Source organism: Triticum urartu, chromosome 4A (genome assembly GCF_056163025.1).
Source record: "Triticum urartu cultivar PI428250 chromosome 4A, HENAU_Tu73, whole genome shotgun sequence".
Taxonomy (NCBI): Eukaryota; Viridiplantae; Streptophyta; class Magnoliopsida; order Poales; family Poaceae; genus Triticum; species Triticum urartu.
This window is the reverse complement of record NC_141876.1, coordinates 294,202,234-294,221,061: the sequence shown is the minus strand read 5'-3', so window position 1 is coordinate 294,221,061 and position 18,828 is coordinate 294,202,234.

Genomic DNA, 18,828 nt, shown 5'->3' with positions numbered 1-18,828 from the left:
TCTACTGGCCCACGTCACTCAATGACGCGACCGAGCTGGTAAGGTCCTCCGAGGCCTTCCAGTTCCATGCTAAGCAAATCCACCAGCCAGCCTAGGGCCTATAGACTATCCCTCTCTCGTGGCCATTCGCGGTCTGGGGGCTGGATATCCTGGGTCCATTCCCGCGAGCGCCTGGGGGCTACCGCTACATCTACGTCGCCATCGATAAGTTCACCAAATGGGCAGATGAGGAAGCCGTCCGCACCATCCCGGCTGGGTCAGCAGTTAAATTCATCAAGGGCCTCGTGAGCCGGTTCGAGGCCCCTAACCGCTTCATCACCGACAATGGCTCGCAGTTCACTACCAATCTCTTCAAGACCTATTGTGCTCCCTCCATCGATGATGACCTTGACGGATCTTCCATTGATGCCGGCCTTGGTATGAAAGATTTGGCATCTTTAGTCTTCTTCTTGTTGATGTTGAAGAGTAAATACCTTGGAGATAACGAGAGCGGGGCTTGAATCTTCGTCACAAAAGACTTTATCATCTTCATCATCGTTCACTTGCCGGTGCATGGCCACTTGCTCAAGTGCCTCCATTTCTCCTTCACTCATGGAGTCTTATGTACCATCATCGTTGAAGATCATGGTGCGCTTGTTGGTACACTCAAAGGACTTGTGGCCTCGGCCTCCACATGTGAAGCATTTGAAGGAACTTGTCTTGATGGTCTCATCGGTTGGGGTAGAGGATGATGAAGCTCTTTGCTTGAAGTTGCTTGCTGTAGGAGGATGACTTGGAGTTGTCAAAGTTTTCTTCTAACTTGACTTGTCGGCATTGCTTGTAGATGGCTTGGTCGATGTGGAAGGTGTAGGAGTCGTTGAAGCTTGGGTGTTGGAGAAGCCATAGGACTTGGATGAGAACTTGGCATACTTGAAGTCATTTTGCACTTGACATTCCGCTTTGGTAGCTTGATGCACTAGCTCGATGAGGTTCGAGTATGGTTGGAAGTCGGCGATCTTCTTGATAGGATGATTGACTCCATTCAAGAAATGTACCATAGTTTGCTCACTGTCTTCCGTGACATTAGCTCGTATCATGGCAATCTCCATTTCCTTGTAATATTCTACAACGCTCTTGGTTCCTTTCTTGAGGAGTTGGAGTTTCTTGAAGAGGTCGTGGTTGTAGTAAGTTGGCATGAAGGGTGCTCTCATGACATCCTTCATTTGCGCCCAAGTAGTGATGGGTGGTTCACCTCTTGTCACTCGGCGATCAATGATGTGTTCCCACCAAATGAGGACGTAGTCTTGGAACTCAAGGGATGCCATCGCGATCTTCTTCTCTTCCTCATAGTTGTGCAAGAGGAAGATTTTTTTCAACCTTCAATGCCCATGAAAGGTACTCTTCGGGATCATTGCTTCCATTGAACTTGGGCATGGTGAACTTTAGCTTGCCGTAGCATTGCTCTTCATTGTGTTGGGGTCGGGGGTGATGACGTCCTTGATGAGGAGGATCATCTCCCTCAACTTGCTCTTGTCTTGGAGGATTTCCATTGTCTTCTTGCTCCTATTGAACTTGAGGTGCTTTTCGAGCTTGTGGAGGAGCTTGAGGGACTTGACGGTTCACTCTTGATTGAAAAATCCTCTCTTGAACCTCTTCGCGAAGCCCTTCTTGTTGCTCATGAGCTTGTCGGTTGCGCGTGGCTACGACTCGACTTGAATCTTGGCGGGCACGTTGCACCTCAAGTGCTTGAGCTTCTTGCAATTGTTGTTCTTGACGTTGTGCATTGGCATCTTGTGAACCTTGGTGTAGTCGCGCTCGCTCTTCCTCTTCGTGTTGGCGTTGGCGTTGGCATTCTCGTGCTTGCGCAAAAGTAGATTGGTTTTGACGGTGTCGTTGCTCTTGAGAGTTGTTGTCGTGTAGAGGGTTGCGGTTTGCTTGACGATCTTGGCGCGTGGCAGGTCGAAGAGTATTTGGTGTCAGTGTACTTGAGCCAGAGATGGTGCAGTCGGAGTGTCAACTTGAGTGGCTCCATCTTGAGGAGGACAAATTGGAAGAAGAGTGGTTGAGAAACAAAGCACGAATCTCGTCCATTCTTGCGTCATTCTCTTGCTTGTGGTCGTCGAGCTTGTTGTTGAAATAGTCTCTTGTACGTTGCTAGGAGAGTCGCAAGTCGGTGGCGAGGTTGTCGATGCGTTCGCTCATTGCTTGTTGCTCTTGATGCAAAGCACGTTGTGCACCAAAGAGGTGGCTCTTTGTGACGTAGGAGGACATGTCGTTGTCTTGCTTGATGAAGAGTGGGTTGGTAGAAGTACTTGGCCTATCCATCATTCCAAGCAAATATGTGAGTGGGAGAAAGAGAAGAACTTATACTAAATATACCTTGACCAATGTTGAAGACGGATCAATGATCACTCAAATGTGGAACAAGGAAATAGCACAATTGGTACCAATTCTTGTCGGTTTCTCACACCTACACAAGTAAAAGCTTATGGTGGAGATCGGTTAGGTTGATGGCACAAAATTTGATGCAATTGTTAGTGACCTTCAATAATGTTGGAAAATATTCGTAAATTTTCAATGCAACAAGTAGACCAATAGAAAAATATGGTACACGGAAACACACATGCAAAGAGATAAATGGGTCGTGCAACCAAGGAATGAGCCAAAATGGGGAATCCACGAAAATGCTCTTGTTGCACAACACTAGAGAGACGCTGGCACGATTGCACAATAGGCGGATACAGAGACTTGTGCACAACCTACTAAGCAAAAATGCAACGGCTTCTATCCCAAGTATGCTCTATGTATGTTATTCCGATGATATGATCCAAGATGATCTAGTGTGACAATCTTAATGTAGTATGATGCTATGGTTCTTGCTTAAAAGCTCTTTGCTTATCTTTCCCTTTTGCTTAAAAGCTTGTTTGGCTCTTTCTCTTTTGAGCTCTTTTCTCATGCAATGTTTCACGAACCAAGATAGCAATTGTGTATGCGATGAAAACTTTGTGACACAAAAGATGATACCAAGATATATACCAAGATGATATGGTAAGTATGCAATGTGAAGTAGGACCACTAATGTGCACAAGTTACATTGCCGGCAATACTCAAAGGCTAGTATTGATGGGTAAGATACGCAAAAATTGGGCTATGTGGTTATCGATCGAATGGCAAGAATGATATATCACGATATCAAGATGAGGTTACCGTTGATGTTGGTTGTTTGTAAGCAAGAACGGATGATGGTGTCAAAATGGTGAAGTGGTCGTTGTTGATGATGAGTCCGTGGCGAAGATGAGCGGCGGTGATGTCGATGTCGAACCATACCTAAATTGCCGAAACACAATAGGAAACGGAACCGCAACTCAAATTCTCAAAGAAAAATGTGTCAAAATTGTCGGAATTGGTAGTGGGTAAGCGATGGTGGTGTATGTGGGAAATGGTGGTGCTATGCGGAAGTGATGGTGGTATGCAGAAGTGAATGTGGGCACCAGAACAAAATTTGGCGAAATTTGGACGGAAAACGGGGCGGTTGATGGAGATGTTGCTGTCAGGGGCCGGATGTCCGGACTTGAGGGCCGGATGTCTGGGGGTTCGGGCTGGATGTCTGGGCTCTGGATCCGTGGACGAACTCGAGGAACTCAGCGTGGAAGAGGAAAATTCGAAGCAAAATTCGAGAGATTTTGTGGATGGAAATTGGGGGAAAGATGGAGGAAAGCTAGACCTACCTACAACACATGAAATCCGAAGATCAAATCCAACAAAACTTCATCACGCCAACAAATCAAAGAAAAATTGGGGGGTTATTTTTGTTGGGGATTTTCGAATTAGGGACGAATCAACAAAATTAGGCTAGAAACCACACCGGGGATGCTCCGAAATCGTGATCAACGTGGCTCATGATACTGCTAATGCGACACTATGATCAGAGATCCTTCGAGAAACTGTGTGCGATGCAGTAATCGCAAACGATGGTGTATGAAAACCGTCAAAAAAGGTGCAAAACATTTGCGATGGAGGATGCATCAAACACGGTTCAGATTTTAGTTGCGTGTGTGATACACGCCACACAGTTAACCCGTTTGAACTGTTTCCGATGAGGCAGAACAACAGAAACGGGCAGCCATATCAATGTGTGTGCGATATACGGCATACAGTTCGCTCCGATGAACCATTTGCTATTAGGGAGTGCAACATAAACGGTTAGCCACATCAAGGTGTGTGATATAGGGCATACGGTTCACTCGGACGAACTGTTTTCGATTAGCGAACGCAACAGAAACGGTTCAACTTAACAAGATGTGTGTGATACGTGGCAAACAGCCGACTCGGATGAACTGTTTGCGATGAGAATTTATAACACAGACGGTTAACACAGTTAGTTCGTGTGCGATTCCGTGTGTACAAAAAACTTTGAAAAATGCAAACTAGTTGGTTGCGGTGGCTAGGAGTATTGCACACGATGCGTTTGCGAGTACTCGTGTGCGATGATTAGTAAGTTACACATGCGTCTGCGAGTACACGGCCGCAAGGTTGCTATGCTGATCATCGAGTCCAAGAAGACCATCGTCGGAAGGCCGCTAGCTCAGCCTTTTAGCTTATATTTTATTATAATTGTATGCATATGTAGGTCATGAGTGTTGTGGGCCTTGCCGCATTTGGCATTTTAAATTATCCTGAATATGTAAGACAATTATTAAGAATTATTAACAGTTGCCATTGTAACTTTGCCTCAACGGCGAGCAGAGCACGCGAAGGGACGCCAGAGCGGAGCGCGCCGCGGCCGCCTCAACGGCAAGCAACCACGTGGTCAACCTTCTGCCATCAATAAATTTTGACCTTGTTTCTCATCACATTGCTGATTACAACGCAATAAGTAATTACAAATCTGTTCACACCTCTCGAACTAATATGTGTTCACACTTAGCACCGGGCTATAAAAACTACCCACTTGAAAATTACTTCACAGTTCCTCTCCTCATCACCCACAAAATTGGTTTTCTCTGTCAAGTCGTTCCGCCATGACCACTGGAGGAGTCTAGGGTGGACATATAACCAGGCAGCAAAGGCCAAGGCCGCGGAAGCACTGGAGAGGTCCCGCCGCGAAGCCGCAGCCGCAGCAGAGATGTCCGGGCGCGCTGCGGAGCCCTCGAACGAGCTCTCACGGGCACGCGAGGGCTCTCACAAGCGCATTCGCAGTGTCGGCATCATTACGAGCCGACGTTCCTGAAGTCCTTCGCCGATGATGACGACATTCTCGCTGGCGTCACTACGCAGCAGGAGCTGCTCGACGGCTTGATGAAGCTGCTCAAGATCAGTGATGCCTCGATTGACAAGGCGACCAGCCTCATCGAGCAACTCATGGATGACAATGCGAAGCTCCTCAAGTTGGTCACCGAGAAGGAGGAGGAGGCCGTCGGATGGAAGATGCTGCATCAGCAGAGCAGTGCCTCGGAGATGATGCTGAAAGCGGTCGTCGAGGAACTGATGGGTGGCTTGAGGAAGCTCCGGATCAAGCACGAGCAGGAGGTGGAGGAATCCATGGCTGCTTTCAAGCAAAGTCGTGAGGAAATGAAGAAGGAGCTGCAGGATTTCGCCGCCCGGCGATCCATCGACAAGTAGAGACAGTAGCGACCCAGATCGTTGTCTGCAATTTCCTTCTTCTCTTGCCCCCGTGTCTTCCGGGCTTTGCGCATGTGGCATTTTAAATTATCCAGAATATGTAATACAATTATTATGTGCGACATTGTAAATTTGTCGTCGTATTATCCGTTGCCATTTTATTTGTGGTCGTATTATCCGTTGCCCTATGTGGCAATTTAAATTAGGGTGGAATACTAGTTGAAAACACGAACAAAACAAATGCTGCCATGGGATCACAAGCAAACACCCTCCGTCTAGGTGCTTTAATTAACCCATTAATGGAGAAGTTGTGAGCGAGGCGGGCGGCGGCTGGTGCATGGAGGTCAAAGAGCTCGCTTCCCGGTGAGCATGGGCGGCCTTGCTGCTCGCACGTGTCCCGTCGAGCCTGCTTGGTGGACAGGATGCATGTGTCCCGTCGAGCCTGCGCGGCGGACTGTTCGCACGCGTCCCGTGGAAGCTGCATGGCGGACTTCTCGTCCTCGTCCCATCTAATCAAATAGCTGCACGCACGCCACCGAGTATGGTTAAATTTAGACACGATAAATATAATACAACCGTTTGCGATATTAACGTTTCAACTTTATTTCAAAAAGGACTTCGTTGGCTACTAATGTGTGCGCCTCTTCTCAAACTGGATGATTTTTCTTACCACGGCATATATGTGCCATGTCATGAAACCATGCCAAGTTTCATGTATTTTGGGTGACTTTTTTATTTATTGGGATTTAAAAACTGAGATTCTCATTGTTTCAAGACGACGACAAGTTTGTAATTCATTTTGATTCCTTAAACGAGACCTAAACATTCACCCAATGACACATGTATGATTTCCCACCCATTTTGCTTCACTGGAGCATGTGGTTATAGTTCAAATTTGAATTATGGACTACATTAAATGCATAGAAAACTTAGTAAGTAGTAATATATATATACAATGGCCAAACGAACCCTGAACAGTTTCAAATTTCAGCCAGACACTCCTGTTATTCTATGTTGCCTGTAGAAAACAAAGTTCAAGGAGAGAAGAGGCATCGATTATCGTTTCACCCACTAGAGGGGCATGTTTCCCTACCGGAACCACGAGGGTTGCGACAGGCTCCAGTTTGTAAAAGGCTTGTAATATATCTTCGCCCAAATTGGACAATTATATATACGATGTAGTGACACCATACCAAGTTTCATGATTTCCTGGTGAGTTTTGGATTTACAGACATTTAAAAACCAAGATTCGCAATGTTTGTTGCCAGGCCAGGACGGTGAGATGGTTGAATTCGTTCTCATTCGTTCCATGGGACCTAAACATGCACCCCAAGGAAACATGTACGTTTTTCTAGCCATTTTGGTCCACTGGAGCATGTATTTGTAGTTTAGATTTGAATGATGGACATTAAATGCCTAGAAAACTCAATTAATGAATAAAAAAGGTCAAACAAACCCTGAATAATTTCAAAGTTTAGCCCGAATCTCTACTTGTTCCGTGTCGCCTATAGAAGAAAATATGAGGCTAGAAGAGGGAGTGATTATTGTTTGGCCCATAAGGGGACATGTTTCTCTATCGAAACCACGATGGTTCTTGCGACAGGCTCCGGTTTGTAAGAGGTTTGTAATAAAGCTTGGCCCAAATTGGCAATGTTTTTACCATGACATATATGTGCCATGACATGACACCTTGCCACCTTTGATGACTTTCTGGTGAGTTTAGGATTTATGGGGACTTAAAAATCGAGATACGGAATGTTTGAGGAAGAGCCAGGACACCGGTACGGTTGTAATTCGTTCCCATTCCTGGCATAGTTTAGATTTGAATTATGGACATTAAATGCCTAGGAAACTCAATTAGTGTATGAAAAGGCCAAACGAACCTTGAATAAGTTTAAATTTCAGCACGGATATCCTATGGTTCCATGTTGCCCGTGGAAGAAAATACAGGGGGAAAAAAGGCAGTGATTATGTTTCGCCCACAAGGGGAACACGTTTCCCTATCAGAACCACGAGGTTTCTTTGAGAGAAGCTCCGGTTTTTGTAAGAGGTTTGTAATAAAGCTTGGCCCAAATTGAAAAATGTTTTTACCACGACATATATGTGCCATGACGTGACACCATGCCACCTTTGATGACTTTCAGTTGAGTTTAGTATTTATGGGGACTTAAAAACCGAGATTCGAAATGTTTGAGTACGAGCCATGACACCAGTACGGTTGTAATTCGTTCCCGTTCCTGGCATAGGACCTAAACATGCACCCAAGGACACATGTATAATTTTTCTAGCCATTTTGGTGAACTGGAGCATGTATTTGTAGTTCACATTTGAATTATGGACATTAAATGCCTAGGAAACTCAATTAGTGTATAAAAAGGCCAAACAAACCCTGAATAAGTTTAAATTTCAGCACGGATATCCTGTCATTCCATGTTGCCCCTAGAACAAAATACAAGGTGAAAAGAGGCAGTGATTACATTTTGCCCACAAGGGGGACACGTTTCCCTATCGGAACCACGAGGCTTCTTTGAGAGAAGCTCCGGTTTGTAAGAGGCTTGTAATAAAAATTGCACCACAATGGACGAAAAAATTCCTCGACATATAAGTGCGATGTCGTGACACCATGGCAGTTTTCATGATCTTCAGCTTAGTTTTGGATTTACGGGGATTTAAAAACCGAGATTCTTCTCACGAAATGTTTCCAAATAGCACACGGTACACTCACGAAAGCCGATATTCAATGAAAACTTCGTGGAAACCATATTTTAAAGTTTCATAAAAATCTAGAAAAAATGTGGGATGTTAAGATGGTGATGTTTTATTGCGACACAAAATTTCAAGTTGAAAAACATTAAGAGATGTGAGCTATGAAAAAGGTAAATTCTGCCTTGAGTAGTGACATTACTATTCGGCACTATTCAACACTGATTTTGTCTTTTTCATAGCTCACATCTCTTAATGTGTTTCAACTTGAAATTTTTTGTGCCAATAAAACATCATCGTCCTAACATCTCTAATTTTTTGAAACTTCAAAACATCTTTTTCTCGTGGTTTTCACCGGTTTCCACCGAATGTTGGTTTCCGTATGATTCCCCCCCCCCCTGCGTGCGCGATCTGAGTCATGCGTTCTGACTGGCCATAACCCAAACCCTGCGGATCGTACGTGTGCACCGTCGGATGCTCCCAGATCGAACGGCAACCCTGAGCCCTTTCGACAGCACATGCAGTACATGGGTAAGAACTGTGCGCATGCGTCGTGTAGCTCACGCTTCCTTCTCTACTAGGTTTTCACTCAAAATAGTCTACCATTTCTTGCCACTCCTCTCATCCGTTTCCCGCCTCTTCTCCCAGATATGCATGATGTAGATGTTCGTTTAATTCTTATAGTTCATCTCATCCAAAATCAATTAGTTTTGTAAAAAAACTATTTTAAGATTCATGGAATTGTGCATTGTAAAGGTAAAAACAAATAGTGACAACTCATTCAGAAAAAAGGTTTGGCAATTAAGATACGGAAGATTCTAGAGAACAAAGAGAAGTGCTTTTGTTTAGAGGTTTGTGCATTATGCTTAAGTCCAACCATGGAGTCTTCTAGATTGTACATGTGGCAGAATCTGGTGGAATGTAGATGATATCCAATGGCCAGTAGTGCTCGGATTTTCCATCTCTGTACCATCGGATTGGCTTCATCCAACTAGCAACTTTCATAGTTATTCACACACTATATATGTGTATAGATGTATAGATGTATAGATATATTTATATAGATGTGTCCCATGCTAGACAAAATAAAGTTTGAGCGCATTCGTCGTACGACACGCCCCCCCCCCCCCACGTGCTGCCGCCTCGAAGTTGGGAAACTGACATCATATGTATTGAATCAGGCTTGGAGTCGGGTACGGTGTTCGGTTTGTAATGTACTTGGCGTGGCCCAACGAAGTTGCGCATTTGGGATTTAAACACATCATACACCATCGTACCCATACATATTTTCAGGCTGCATGCAGTGTATATGGGGTTTTCTGATCGACCACCTCTCCCTTGTGCGGTTTTTTGTGACAACACGGATATATGTGGGCTCCCCGAGTGTATATATATCATCCCTTTGACCGATAATGAGGGGTATGTGTTTGCCATGAATGGATTCCTCCTAGTTCATGTTAGAGCCGGTCACCATCAAATGTCGGTCAATCAAAACTCGAGCTCATGTGTTGTCAGGATTCCCTACCAGTTGCTCGGATTGCTGGGTTCGACCTACATCAAACCATGCGTGTGTATCTTGTCCTTAACTACCTTGCCTTCATGGTTGTTGTCTGTATCGAGAGGTAGGCACCACATCTAAATTGTACATTATTCTATATTGGAAACACACATCACCCCTTCCCAACGTACATCGTTTTGGGCTGCATGCAAGAGGTGCTGGTTTTGTGGTCCCTCTCATGCGATCTTTATGATGGTTCAATCTATTGGACCAAGCGGTTTATCGACAACAAAAACTGTCATTTAACCAAATGAAAGATTCATTGGTCCGTCTTATGGTAGGTCATGTCGACATGCATGTATGACCAAAGTATCGATCATTACGTGCATCCGCCCCGCTGGCACGAAGTGGGATGTGGTGGGCTGAGCATCCTAGCTAGGTACGACATTATGTCATTATATATATCCTACCTAGGTGGTTGTTAGGGTGCTTTTGGGTTTGCGAGGCAGGTGCCACCAAAGTTATGCATTGTGTATTTAAAGTTTTAAACATCCCCAATATTCGTACATATATTTGGCTACTTCCAGGTGGTTCTTGACTTCTGGCCCCTCTCATCGATCATCAATGACGCGCCCAACCGTGGGCCCGCGGGGTTAAAGTTATGCATTGGAATTTTGAACATCACATACCACCCTTTTCACTCATATATATGTGGGCCACATGCTGGTGTGGCTGTATTTTGACCCTCCCTAACGTTATATTTTGCTGCAAACACTCTGTGATCCTCAACGGACACGGGGTATAATATATAAACCATGTGCGATACAAGTGCGATGTGAGTCACCACGACCGCGCAAGTGCGAGCAAATTAAGGTGGAGGTACTGGCTCAACCGTGTGCAATGCAAGTGCGCTGAAATCACCACGACCGCACAAGCGCGAGCAAAGGGTGGAGGTACTGGCTTAACCGTGAGCGATGCAAGTGCGCTGTAAAACCACCACATGTCGAAGCTAAAGGCGGGTATGTATATTTGGAAATTAGGACGAACTGTGTGCGATAGACCAGCTAGCTAGAAATATAAAAAACAAACTACCTGCCTTGAGCGATGCAAAAATCGGCGGATCCGCGCCACTTTTCCTTATTATCATACACGCATATTGTTATTGGACAGTGCGCGATCTTGGGCACTCCCGCCCCGCATCAATTCCTTTACCCACATTTTAGTAGTCGTCGTACTTCAACCGTCGCCCACACTCCTCCAGCACCGACCTTATAGTAAAATTTTAGCAGGCGAGGCATTTGAACTATCGCCCTCCCTCGACCACCACCATCTCCACCCACCATTACTAAAAAATTTAGTAGCCGCGGCGTATCCTCAAACACCACCCCCCCTCCATAGTCGCCCACCCGCCCCCTCCCCCCTTCGAACCCTAGCTCGCGGCCGGCGCCGGCGCCGCCGCCAACCCTGCCGGTCTGCCCGTTCCTCCTAGCTTAGATAATAAAGTTCAGGTTATCCAGCAATTCCCATTCCATTGCCCCACTCCCCTGAGTTTTTAGATGACGCCCGCGGTGTCCCTCCCTGCCAGATCCACATGCCTAGGTCCAGAATGTCGCAACCTAAGCTGGACCACGTATCCCGGGGAGCCCGACGATTGTTCGGCCAAGAAGAGGTTTATCATGGCCTCTCTGGCAGACGTTGGCGAGGTGGCCGCCGTTCGCCCCGACCTATCGATCCCGGAGCAACACGTCACCATGGAAGTCGGCGAAGACATTGACTACGTTGCAATGCCGAAGGCTTCATGTTAGTGGGCTAGCGTATTACTGTATCTAGGGAAAGCTGGCTACAACATCAAGCTCGTCCACACCAATGGCTTCACACGGGCCATGTCACAGGTTAAGTGGTCCATCCCCAACCCCTCTGGTTCAACCACCGTCGATCTCTTTGACGGCCCTGCCGCTGATCTCCTCCACCAAGCGGTCAAGGACTTGCGAGCTTTATACGCCATCGAGCCCATTTTGTCACTTCTGAAGGACACGTTCTATGGCAGTGGCTTGGGATCCTCAATTGCCAAGTCAGATCTCATCGGCCACGACCACGAGGAGGGCACCCACGAAGGTTCTTCCAAGGTGAAACAGCCCATCTGTGACATCATAGAGCGCACCATGGGTCTGTGCTCTTCCAACTAGAAGGATCCCGTCCATGAAGTGTGAGGCAACATTCTATCAGCAAATATTACCTTTTCTAGCTTGCCAACCCGTACCCTTTGTTGTAGTAGCATTTGTCATGCGGTGCTTTAACTGTGTTGTGTTTAATTGTTTCAGTTATGCAAAAATGTATTGTTCAATAGGTCTATGTGATGTTTAAGTATGAATTGTCCACTTTAGTTTCACGAATGGCTATATTTGGTTGTTTATAGTGAGTAGATGCCTTGTTTATCTATATTTGGTTGTTAGGTTGGTTGGACTGAGCATATTTTCAGCTATCGAGCAGATGCCTTGTTTATCTGTATTTGGTTCTTAGTTTGGTTGCAGTGAGTATTTGTCCAGTTATCAAGCAGATGCCTTGTTTATCTGTATTTGGTTGGTAGGTTGCTTTTTTTAAAATTTGTCCAGTTATCAAGTAGATGCCTTGTTTATCTGTAGTTGGTTGTTAGATTGCTTTTTTTAGCATTTCTCCAGTTATCAAGAAGATGCCTTGTTTATCTTTATCTGCTTGTTAGGTTGGTTGCAGTGAGCATTTGTCCAGTTTTCAAGCATATGCCCTGTTTATCTGTATTTGCTTGTTAGGTTGGTTGCAGTGAGACTCTGTCCAGTTTTCAATGGCTATATTTAGTTGTTATACTGGTCATTTATGCCTTGTTTATTTCAGTCATTCACAATGTGTGGTTCATTATGTGCAAGTCAGAACTGTGCCGCATGACTATATCAATACCAGTTTGAACGACTATATTTGGTTCTAGTTATTCCTGATGTAGTTAACACATGCCCTTTATTTTCAGTTTTACACATTTATCAAGTGTGATGTTTAAGCATTACCTACGTTCTATTCATTTTCAATAATACCATTTTGAATTGCAATATTTGATGGCTGTTAAGCCTGCTGTCGGTAACATTGCCTTCCATTTTATATCTACTTTAACAACATGCTGAAACCAACACATTCAAGCTATCATTTGGAGATGATGTTGTTTACCTTTGCTATATTTGTTTGATGTTAAGATTGTTGTACTTATCATGCATTTCCACTACTTATGCAGGATAACAACGGGAGTGGCCACCATTTTCCGCCGAGGTTAGCTTCATCCCTCGGCTTGTACTCCCCCCGCCGTTCCATAATGTAGTGCATATAGATCCAGACATGGACACTAGTTAGCTTCTAATATTGACTTGTTGCTTGTAGGTACATATGCCCTTGGCAAGGATCCACGCATCGACCCTTTTTGCCTATGGGGCAATGAGATATTGATGAACAAGCATCAAGTGAGGAAACTGATAAGGATTATTAGCAAAAATATACGACTGGTGGCAAGCAAATTATTTGTTTATGCTCTATCCAACACAACAGTGAGCTGTAGGATGGTAACTACAAACTCTGTAGCCTTCTCTTTTTACTGCCCATAATGAGTTGTTAGACAACAATGTCTGAATCTTCTTCGTTCCCAGTGGCTCCCGAAGCAGTTCACTCAAGATTACCTCGCAAAGTACATGATTGGTGGACACGCAATGAAGGTTAAAGTATTTCATCCAGACTACAATGAGCATCGAGAAGTCCTAATGATGACAGTGAAGGATGGACGGGCAGCCATCACAAGGGGTTGGACTAGAGTCGTGCGCGCCTTACGCATGGAGGAGGGCACAATGCGGGCATGCTGCTTCACCTTCTCCAGCAACCGGAATGTCTTTCGCCTCTCTCTTTACAGTCTTTAGTACAACTGTGGTTCATCATTCTTCACTTGGTGCTTATGTAGTTCTTCAATATATGTACCTGTGCATTGAATTATGGATTCGTGGTTGAACCTATATTTGTAATAAACATGGTTGGATATGAAATAAGTGATTTCCTACTTTCAAATTCATAACATGTGATTTTTAAATTAGGGATCAATTGGATTAATTATGGATTACACTGCACACGGTTTCTGAAAGCGAAACGTCTGCGATATACGTGGAGATCAGAAACGTTTCTAGGATCCACTACATGTGCGATCAATCTCAACTGCACGCACGACTTTCTCTTGAAAACTGTTTGCGTTAGGCCACCTTGCGCAAATGTTTATCACATAAAAAGTGTGTGTGATGGACAACCTTTGCCACATAGTTTCTTTCTACGCACCGTGTGTGATGCATTCAATAACGCAAACGATAAAATTATTAATATCGTGTGCAATGGCAACGCTATCACAAACGATTTAACGGGAAAAATTGTATGTGATGTACCTATGAACAGAAACGTTTTCCTTGGAGCGACTGTGTGTGATGTACATACGAACGGAAATGTTTAGCGGGGACTGATTGTGTGGAATGTACTTGCGACCGGAAACAATTTCGCCGTATAGTTGTATTTTTTAACTCTATTGTACGTATTTCCATATTTGAGCGCTCGTCGGTCGCACACGACCTCATTTTGCTGAACGGGTGTGCCAGGAGGGCATATCCCCGATGGTTTCTGGGTCGTGTGGGAAGGACCCCCCCTATCGCCCACACTCACTTGGCGACGGTTCCAGATGCCATCGCGGAAAGGGGTTTTAAACCGTTTGTTTAGGACCGACGCACACCAGTGATACCAAGATGATGTAGGGTGGAACCCTAGATGGCCGATCTTTCATGAAAGGAGCGGATCCCGCGAAGAACACGAAGAACACGAGGGGAAACACGAGGATAAACACGAGGGGAGACACGAGAGAATCACTCAAACCAGCAAGAACGATCACACATATGCTAGATCCTTGAACACAAAAGAGATACACGATCCGAATCCAACAAAGGATGATACATAGGGTAACCGGTTCTTCTCCGTGAGGTGGTCTTGATGTCTTCCCATTAGGGGTCTTGAATCCAAGTGGATCTTCTCTGAAGAGGTGTCGGTCCCTCCCGATGAAGTAGATCCGGATGGATGAGCGAAGCTCTGTCTCACATATGAGTTAACACAACGCTAACCCTAGAAAGAGGGAGGAGGAGGAGTATATATAGTCTACATGGGCGAAGGGGTACACGGGTCTCGGGCCCTTACACTATGCGCAGACAGGGGAGGCCGGATGTCCGGGTGTCGGGCCGGATGTTCAAGCTTTCACGAGGGGCCGGGTGTCCAGGCTGGGGTGGCCGGATGTCCGGGCCGGAGGGGTTGGCCTTGACGCATTAGGGACTAGGGGCGCCGAATTTCCAGGCTTGGTCCGCATTTCCGGGCTTGGGCCGGATGTCCGGGCGGGGACCGGATGTCCAGGGCCTGTAGGTGCTTGGCGGCTGGGTGGCTGCTGTGGGCGATGCTCCAGGGGGCGGATGTCCAAGGTGATGGCCGGACGTCCGGGGCCAGGAAGCCGTTCTTGACTCCTTCCATTGGTTCTCTTCATCCATGAACTTGGGGACTTGTCTGCCTTCACGTGCATCTTTGGGAGGGTCCTCTTGGTACCTGATCATGCACAACATTCCAGACTTAGGTAGTAGCCATGTCTCGAGAGGATCATATGCGATATCACTAAGGAAGCAAGTCACCTTGGTCTCGAGAGCTCTAGCTCTAGCTCATGTCATAGGTCCTCTTGGCACTTCGTGAGACGATAGTAGGTCCATGGGGATGACCGTAGAATGCTCCGCATCAAATGGTGCCTTCATCAGATGTGGAGATGAAGGAGCACACTAAGAACTACGCCGAATGGCTGAAGAATCGTTTGGCACAAGGATCCATCGATGACATTGCTACGTGGTTGGCACAGAAGTCATCACCTACGGTGTTGACGTACCAAGCATATGTCATAAATGGATACACATTCTACACTAAGGAACGTGATCAGAAGACCTCGTATCAGAACAGCTCTGTTCGACTAGAATGCATGACTGTAAATGAAGCTGATAAAAGGGTATACTATGGAACCATCAAAGAGATTTGGGAGCTTGACTACGTGGAAATTAAGTTGGCATTATTCAGGTGCGCATGGATCCCTCTTGGTCAGGTAAGGATTGATGAGTACAGGAAGACATGTGTTAACAGGACAACGATGGGATATCATGTGGACCCATTCATTCTTGCCAGCGATGGTACCCAGATTTTGTTTGTGGAATACCCCTTGCATAAGAACTGCCATTTAGCGATGCATGGGAAGAGAAGGGTACTGGGTGTCGACAATGTTGCCGATGAGGACGAGTACGGTGAATATGATGAGTTGCCAGCCAAGGGATCACGCACCCGTGTAACAGAGCTGCGTAAAATCATCAAAAACCCCAAGTTCATTCGGGGTCAACTTAATGATCCCAGTTCCCCCATGTACATGGGAATTAAGCCGTAAGACTAGTTGTTATGCCTACCCTGCAACTTAATTCGTTCAATTTAGAACTGTCGAGTGTACTAAATTTGTGAGTAATGCCTGGTTTTCCGTTGATGTAAGAACCGTTAATATGTTGACCTTGATATGCTGTCAGCTCAGGCAATGAATATGAACTGTTTTTTGTTATTATTATTATTATTATTATTATTATTATTATTATATCATAGAGGTAGCACACTCAATTGATCTCAGTACAGTATGTGTGAACAAAAATATGCAATCTGGTTTGCGAATAGCACATGGTTTGTTGATGAAAGCCGTGTGCCGACCAAACCCCGCCACCCCGCCCACGATCTGAGTCGTGCTTTCTGATTGGCCAGAACCCAAACCCCACGGATCGTACGTCTGCACCGTGGGATGCTCCAGATCGAACGGCGATCCTCATCCCTTTTGATAGCACATGTAGTTCCGATAGTAATTTTATTTTTATGCACAAAATGCATGTTAATCTCAAAAAATGTCTTAAATATAGCTAATGATACCTAAAATGCGCTAGAAAATCAAACCCGTGGTATAATGGTGATTTCGTACCGTTGGAAATTTTTATGAGGCCAGATGATGAAGTCACCGGCCATAGGAGTTTGAATTGACACGTCTCCTTTTGGAAAACCATGATCCTTCATGTGAGATGCTCCGGTTTGGAAGGAGCGGTCATCAAAACATGTGCCAAACTTTACCAAATTTTTTGCACGGGGTCGTGAGAGCACGCACATCGATTTTGATGATGTCCGAACTCCAGCTGAATTTCTTGTAATTAAAATACCAACTAGGCCTACGCTAGTGGCCGCACCTCACGGCCGAAATGTTTGAAACTTCTCCCCGCTTCTCGAACAAATGGATGAAAACTCACAAAGCGATGCACAAATGATCTGTACACCTTCTTTGCTAGGATGATAGTAAGGGGCTATCATAGCTAGTATCATGCATGCCAACTAGGCAATTTTGATGAGATGTCATAGAATTAAGTAAATGAAGAAAGAGAGGGTTAAGTATCATATCATGAAACTGTATCATAAGAAATGCTATGGTACTATGTGTCATGCATGACAATATAAATAAAGTACTACATATGATACTAGCTACTCTATGATACTATGCATTAGAGCAAGTACAATAGAGTGACATAAGACTAGCCACAATGGGTAGTAACATAGAATGTTACTAGTCTATGTTACTACCTCTATGCTGGGGAGTAACATATGTGTAGTAACAGGAAACACTTTATTTATTAGGCTATAGACTCATCTTGCCTTGAGATCTCTGATGTTACTCATACTACTAGTAACTAGCTATGTTACCACTTTCCTTTATTTCTTCATTTATTGCTTGCCACATCATCTATTTTATCTAGATACACGTAATGTTACTACCTATATATGTTACTCCCACTATGGGTAGTCTAAGTAGGCTATACGGAATAGAATAATATATATGTGCTTTAGTTGGAGGAAAGAGAAGAGGAGAGAGAAGAGAAGCGGGCTCTCGGTTAGTAGAGCCAGCTGCAACACAAGACCCTAAACACTTTGTGAGGATGTAAGATGGGCCGACTATTGATAAACTAGTACGTATTTAAAACTTATTATTGTACATGCCCGCTAAGAGGTTGGCTGTATATGACATGGCAACATCTTATAGCCGACCCTTGGCTGTATTATTAACCATGCTCTTAGTGAGGTAGCTAGTATATCATAGACTAGCTAGTATTACTCCCTCCTTTCCGGTTTAGGGTGGTTGTAATGGTAGTATCATAAGAGGTATCATGCATGCCAACTAGACTTTCTGGATGATGTCGCACACAATTAAATGAGGAAAGAGAGGATGTGTGTCAGCACCCCGATCCTAAGTCACACCGATCTAGCATGTAACACATCATATCACTTTGCGGCCTCACGCACGGTATTCCCATGGGTGCCACCTTACCTGGCCCGGGACCATTTGCGCCTTTTGGCTCACGTAGATGATAGTGTCGCTAGCATCCATATGACAGAGAACCCGGGCCGACATGACTAGTCATAAACCCAAGGTTGCGCTAACTTACAGGGGCAGGCATACCTGACCCAGCAACGAACGTGTCGGTCATCAACGTATGAACCCAAGTCGCAGCAAGCTACAAGGACTTAAGGAACAATGCGTGACATTCCCCGAAGGGACAGACACAGGAATGAAGAAGGACACATGCCGGCCAGCCTAAGTGTTCCGGAGCAGTAGCAAGCTACCATGGCTCAGTGGAAGCACTAGGAGACATTTCCCAGTAAGAGAGACTACCAAGAATAAACAACTAGGTTGTCGGATCCCACACATACCAAGCATTTCAATAAAATACACACAATATGCTCAATATGTGCAAATACAACATGGCATCACAACAAAACTCTATGACTCAAGGTATTTATTCATTAGGCTCCGAGGAGCCAGATATTACAAACATGGCTCTGATGACCCAGCATTCAAGTCATTCAAGCAATAAGCACAAGCGGAAGCTTAACTTGTC